The following is a 7681-nucleotide window of genomic DNA, read 5'->3' as shown; positions in this document are numbered from 1 at the left end:
GGGGAGAGATTTGAACAGTTTTTCCCTGTAAAAAGAGAGAGAAAAAGCAGCTAAATCCACTGCTCAAACCCCTGAGACCGGTTGCTGTGAACTGTAAATAATATTGCTTTGGGACGTGTGTTGTCGCTGAAAGTACTTCTTCCTTGCAACAGTTAACTCTGCGTTTGAAGATACAATTAAGATACAATTTTACTGACTGGTTTCTCCTGATTTTAAAGTATCATTTAACAAACAAATTGAAACAAAAAACGCTGTCCTTTAGAGACTGGGGGATGTGAAATGGAAAGTTAGTGACTTTAAAAACATTATTGACTGTTGTTAACATTGTGTCCCCCTAGAGGAACTTTGAATTTGCTGCAACTGCAGCTGGATTAAGGGAATTTTCCATTTCAAAACAAATTTAGTCTCTGAGAGTGTGACTGACCTTGACAGACTCTGACTCTGACTTTGGATGTGTGACTGACCTTGTTTTTTTGTTTTTGTTTTTTTTTTGGAGGTTATGGCTGATGGGAAAGACAAATTAGAGTCTCAACAAGCTACCAGAGCTGGGAAAGTATTGCGTACAGATATTGGGCTGCAAAGGAGAGGTTCAGTACCCAGCTCCTCTGGCTTGCCAACAACAACCCCATTGGCACAATCTAAGCCTAAAGGTATGGCTGCTGCTGATGCCTTGGCTCAGGCTCTGAGTAAAATAAATGAGTCTTTGGACAAAATAAGTAGACAACTTGCCGAGGCATCGAATAAAATCGACCAGAACACCATAAGTATTAATCAAAACACCACAAGCATCAATAGTTTGGGTCAGAAAGTAAACACTAATACTGAGACTATCCAGAGATTAGTTCAGGAATCATCTTCAATACGAAAGACAACTGATGAGGCAAAAGAAATTGCAACCTATACAGCCACGGTGGTAGAAGAGAAGATACCACCAATATGTAGACAACTACAGGATCACAAATCAACTCTTTCTATGATTGAACTGAGAGAGAAACAGACAAATCTAAGGATCAGGGCGGTCCCTGAATTGGAGAAAGATAATTTGACTGAATTCCTTACAAAGGAATTTGCAGACTTTTGGAATCCAGATTTAGAAAAGGACAGCTTCAAGATAGTGAGTGCTTTCAGACTTGGGAAAGGAGGGAGAAAGAACAAAGTAAGAGACTGTCTGATCACCCTTCGAACAAAAGAGGAGAGAGATAAAATTTTGAGTCTACACTTTCAGAAAACCCTGGTAATACATCAGTCAGGAGTGGAAATATTCAAGGACATTCCGAAACATCTTTTGGACCTTAGGTCCAATTATAAAGATTTGATCGCACTGCTGAGAAGCAACGGAATTCTCTTTTGGTGGGAATTACCTCAAGGCCTGTCTTTCAGCTATAAAGGCAAGAAGATAAGAATAAAATCAGAGGACGACAAAACCAAATTTTGGAGAGACCACGGAGAAGACCTGCAGAAGAAAGCTGAAGGAGAGTTAAGAACACTTGTAAGTGAAACCTTGGACATACCAGATCTCCCTCCTGGATTAAAAGAGCGTTTGAAGAAGGTGATACCACCAACAGAACAGGAACAGGCACTGGGTGCAGTTGGAGGAGAAGCATAGTACCTACATCATGGCTCTGCAACTATTAAGTTGGAATTGTAATGGTCTGAACTCCCCTAAGAAGAGGAGATCTGTGTTTCATTTATTAAAAAAGGAGCAATTGGACTTGATTTGTCTACAAGAAACTCATATAACAAGATTACACAGGAAATTATTGGTTAACAAAAGACTTGGTCAGGATTTTATTTCATCGGATAAAGTGAAAAAAAGAGGAGTTGTTATTTATGCAAAAGAAAGATTGCAACCGAAATTTATATTCAAAGATGACCAAGGAAGAATTGTGGCAGTTGAAGTTCAAATACAGGGAGAGAAATTCTTGATAGTAGGTGTTTATGCTCCAAATGAGGGGAAGTTTGAATTTTTTAAAAAGTTGTGTGAGACCCTGATGGACTATATGGATTACAATGTAGTTTTGCTGGGAGACATGAATGGAGTGGTATCTACACATATGGATAAGGCAAAAAAACAGGTAGTCACCAAGGATGGTAGACTACCGAAAACTTTTTTTGAGATGACAGACAACTTGGATTTAGTGGACATTTGGAGAATAAAGAACCCCTTGGCTAAAGAGGGAACCTTCTTTTCTGAAGCCAAAATGACATGGACTAGAATTGACCAAATATGGGTAACTAGAGGAATGGCACCAAAGACTAGAAAAGTGGAAATCTGCCCTAAAACCTGTTCCGACCATAATGCTGTCAAGATGAGATGAAATTAATATCAACTGGCTCCTTCAGATGGAGGATGAATGACACCTTGTTTAGAGATGAAGAAGTTTTAAAGAAGGCCCAAAAAACCTTGAGAGACTATTTTGAGATAAATATGAATACTGATGTGGAAAAAAGAGTAATCTGGGATGCTAGTAAGGCGGTTATGAGAGGGTTCTTGATACAACAGAATGCATTAAAAAAGAGAATCCAGAATGAGAAGAGGGAAAAATTTTTTGGAGAAAATAAAGGAAGGTGAAAAAAAATTGAGAGCAAAACCCAAGTCGCAGGAGATTCTAAGAGAAATAAAGTTATACCAAGTGGAACTCATGAAAATGGTGAATCAAGAGATTGAATGGAAAATCAAACAAATGAGACAAAATACATTTGAGTCAGCTAACAAGTGTGGGAAACTCTTGGCTTGGCAAATGAAAAAAAAGACAAAAACAAAATACAATCACAAACTTAGAAGTGGAAGGAAGGAATATACAGAACCCAGCTGAGATCAGAAATTGTTTCCAGAGGTATTTTAAACAACTATATACACAAGGGCCACAGAGAGAAATTGATTTAGACCAATTTTTGAAGAAAAATGGACTACAAAAAATCTCTCAAGAAAACAAATTAATGTTGAGTGATAAAATAACTGAACAGGAGATAGAAGGTGCCATCCAGAATATGCAATTGGGTAAATCTCCAGGACCGGATGGATTGACTTCCAGATACTACAGATCTTTGAAGGAATGGCTAGTGCAACCTTTGAAAGAAGTTTGTAACGAGATAATGGAGGGGAAATTGGCACCAGAGTCGTGGAAGGAAGCATATATCATACTTGTACCGAAAACAGAGACTGAAAAGACTCAGCTCAAGAACTACCGTCCCATATCATTGCTTAATGTGGGTTACAAAATTTTTGCAGACATTTTAGCTAAAAGACTAAAAAGAGTTTTAATGGAAGAGATACATAAAGACCAAGCGGGTTTTCTCCCAGGAAGACACCTTTCTGATAATGTGAGAAACATAATTAACATTATAGAGAAATTGCAAGAGAATATAAACACTAAGGCAGTTTTAATATTTGTGGATGCAGAGAAAGCCTTTGACAACATTTCTTGGACTTTTATGAAAAAGAATTTACAGGGTATGGGGGTAGGCCAAGGTTTTGAAAATGGTATAAGTGCAATACATTCAGAACAAAAGGCAAAATTAATTGTGAATAATGTGGTGACGGAAGAATTTAAAATAGAAAAAGGGACACGACTAGGTTGTCCAATTTCCCCATTGCTTTTTATATCAGTTCTGGAGGTCTTGCTGAATATGATCAGAAGGGACCAGTTGGTTAAAGGCATACAGGTCGGAGCTAGACAGTACAAATTGAGAGCATTTGCAGATGATTTAGTTTTGACGTTACAGGAGCCAGAATCTAGTACCAAAAGGGTTTTAGAACTGATTCAAGAATTTGGTCAGGTTGCTGGGTTTAAACTGAACAAATCCAAAACCAAGGTTTTAGAGAAAAACTTAACACAAACTGAGAGAGAGGTTTCAGAATATGACACAAACTGAGAGAGAGGTTTCAGAATATGACAGGTTTAACAGTGGTTAAGAAAGTTAAATACTTGGGGATCAATATGACAGCAAAAAATGGGAACTTATTTAAAGATAATTATGAAAAATGCTGGGGTGAAGTGAAAAAAGATCTAGAAATATGGTCACATTTGAAAATTTCTTTGTTGGGTCTTATTGCTGCTATAAAGATGAATGTATTGCCTAGAATGTTGTTTTTATTCCAGACATTGCAAATTGTGGACAAGATGGATTGTTTCAAGAAGTGGCAGAGAGATATTTCAAGATTTGTCTGGCAGGGCAAGAAGCCTAGAAAAAAATTAAAAATATTAACAGATGCAAAGGAAAGAGGTGGGTTTGCCTTGCCAGACTTTAAACTTTATTATGAATCAGCAGCTTCCTGCTGGCTAAAGGACTGGCTACTTCTTGAAAACACAGACATTTTGAATTTGGAAGGCTTTAACAATGTATTTGGATGGCATGCATATTTGTGGTATGATAAGATCAAAACGCACAAAGCATTTAAAAACCATATTGTTAGGAAAGCATTGTTTAATGTTTGGATAAGATACAAGGACTTACTGGAAAATAAAACCCCAAGGTGGCTGTCACCGATGGAAGCGAAAGCTCAGAAAAAGCTCAATATGGAGGCTAAATGGCCGAAATATTGGGAAATTCTAGAACAAGATGGAGATAGACTTAAATTGCAGAGTTTTGAGAAATTAAAGAATAAAGTGCGAGATTGGCTCCATTACTATCAGATAATGGAGGCATATAATTTGGACAAGAAAATTGGCTTCCAGGTGGAAAAATCAAAATTAGAAACAGAATTGTTAGAACCCAAAACAAAAAATTTGTCAAGAATGTATAACTTGCTGTTGAAATGGAACACTCAGGATGAAACGGTTAAATCTGCTATGATAAAATGGGCACAAGACGTTGGACATAATATCATGTTCGCAGACTGGGAACAGTTGTGGAACACCGGTATGAAATTTACGGCATGTAATGCCCTAAGAGAGAATATTATGAAAATGATTTACAGGTGGTACATGACCCCAGTCAAGCTTGCAAAAATCTATCATTTGCCTGATAATAAATGTTGGAAATGTAAGGAAAATGAAGGCACATTCTTTCACCTTTGGTGGACGTGCCCAAGGATTAAGGCTTTCTGGGAGATGATATATAATGAACTGAAGAAGGTATTTAAATATACCCTTTTGAAGAAACCAGAGGCCTTTCTCCTGGGCATAGTTGACCAATCGGCGTTAAAGAAGGATAGAACTTTCTTTATGTATGCCACAACAGCAGCAAGAATACTTATCGCAAAATATTGGAAGGCACAAGATCTACCCACTTTGGAAGAATGGCTGATGAAAGTGATGGACTATATGGAATTGGCGGAAATGACCGGCAGGATTCGAGACCAGGGAGAAGAGTCAGTGGAGGAAGATTGGAAGAAATTTAAAGACTATTTACAGAGATATTGTAAAATTAAGGAATTTTAGAGTAATGTTGGATTGGAACTAAGTGGTTTCTAGCTGTGATGGGTTAAAAGAATACGAAAATATGGGTTTATATAAGTAAAAATCTAAAATTGTAATAATTTAAGAATAAGATTTGGGTAACAAAAAGAGGGAAAGAATTTGTTGAATTATTAATTTGATTTGGAATACAAAAAAGGGGGGTATGAGGTGGTCCGATAAACAAGTAAATGAAAATTAAGGAGATGGAAAGAAGGATTGTTTTTAACAATTTTTGTTGGATATTTTTTCTTTTTTCTGTTTTTTTTATTTTTTGTAATGTAAAATCTTTAATAAAAAATATTATAAAAAAAAGAAATGAGACGGCTTTAGCAACAAAGTTAAAATAATATGTAAAAATGGATTGATAATTAGATGACAATATGAAGCTTAATATGTTAAGATACAAAATTAAGATAAAAACAAAGAGGGTAAGGATTTGCTGAATTAACCATGTGAATTGGAATACAAAAAAGGGAGGCGTGAGGAGGTCAGGAAAATAAGTAAATGATATATAAGATATGACAAGATTGATTTGTTTTTAATGTTTTTTTTTTATTTTTCATCTATATATTTTTTCTATGTATTTTGTATTTGTTAATCTGTATTTTTGCATTTTTTCTTTTTCTTTTTTTCTTTTTTCTCTTTTTTATTCTGTAATCTTTTCTGTTTATAAAATCTTAATAAATATCTTATAAAAATAATAATAATAAAAAGATATCACATTAAACAGACCCTCTTTTCTTAGCAGAGCCTCTGCATACTGCACCCAGTTTTGATAATTCCCTTTACTGAGCTTTGGAATTCCGAAAGCGTTTTCAAGAGCCTCTGATACTCTTGCACTTTGTGTCTTTAAAGCAAGCTGCGTCTCTCAACCACCAGCTGCATTCCAAAGAGCACAGTTCTTAAGGCTTTCTCTTTCTGCCGCTGCCGGTTAGTGCTTTGGCAAAGAGTTCAATGTCCACCCGTTAATGCCATTAATTAGGGACTGGCAGCCTTCCTGGGGCAAGAGCACATACCTCTCATCAATCTTATTGACATGCAGAGAAGAAAAGCTCTGTTCCTCTGCCATCCGTCATTCTGGATTCCGTTCTTCTGGAGTCCATAACCAAAAATATTAAAATTTCAGCTCCGGTCGTCCGAGCTGATATGGCTCATCTTCCTTTGAGCCCAGCAAAGCATTAAAACAACAAAGTCCACAACGGAAGGATGAGGCAGGTATGGGCTACATTGCTATACTTTATTACTAAGCTATGCAGAGAGCAAAGAAATATACATGTTCTCTGTATGAGAGCAGAGAGCAACTGAACAAAGAAAATGAAAGAACAAAGGAAACAGGAAACCAGTAATGTCACATCCCGTCTCCCTTTCCCGTGAGAATCCAACAGCATCTGGACTGTGGAATGTAAACAGTCCTGTGACTGCAAGCAGCTGCTCAGTGAGGAAACAGAAACTAACAGTCTGCACTGGGAGGGTGCAGAGGACGCGCACTCATGCGCCACAAGGATGAGTGCGTAGTGAGCCACTGTTTGAAATTTCATGTGCATTCCATAGCTTCCCTCCAAAAGGAAGTCTTGCTCACCAGCATTTTGGAGTTCCTTGAGAAGGGTTACAAGCACCTGTATGAGGGCAAGCTGTTAGAATGATATGCTTGGACTTCCAAAGGAGTTTTTGATTAGAAACCTCACCAGACTACTGAGAGTAATCTTACCAGCCATGGGACCAAAGACTGGGCCCACTGGGGGATTACAAATTGGTAAAGCGACATGAAGTTGGAAGAAATGGACAGTTCTCCCAGTGAAAGAAAGTGAGCAGTTGGGTCAGAACCGCTATTTTTTCATTTATTCATGCATGATCTGGAATTAGTGCTGAGCAGTATAGTGGTTATGTTGGCAAACCAAATTCCGTGCTGGAGACTATTGAAAAAGGAACTAAAAATGAAATGGTCATTATTGTTATGTCTCTGTACAGTTCTATAGTGTGGTCCCATCTGGAATACCGTGTACAGTTTTGGCATAGCTGGGAAAAGTGCAGAAGAGGGTGTTCTCGCTCTGTGTGGGATGGTCGTTCTCTTCCATGGAGTGTGTAGCATAGGGAGGGATGCACACTGATGGAGATGGCAGACACATTCCTTGCCAGTCTGATCAGCCAAATCAACCCTGGTGATCAACAGGGTGATAGATGTGGCAAGCAGATTGCTCTTACATCTAGAATTGGGCAACCAAACGATTAAGAGGTAACAGTGCTTACCCTTTGAGAAAAGGCTGAAGAGCTTGGAAATG

The sequence above is a fragment of the Podarcis gaigeae genome (assembly GCF_964106915.1).
Source record: "Podarcis gaigeae genome assembly, chromosome: W".
Classification (NCBI taxonomy): Eukaryota; Metazoa; Chordata; class Lepidosauria; order Squamata; family Lacertidae; genus Podarcis; species Podarcis gaigeae.
The sequence above is the reverse complement of the archived record's forward strand: the minus strand, read 5'-3'. Positions refer to the sequence as shown.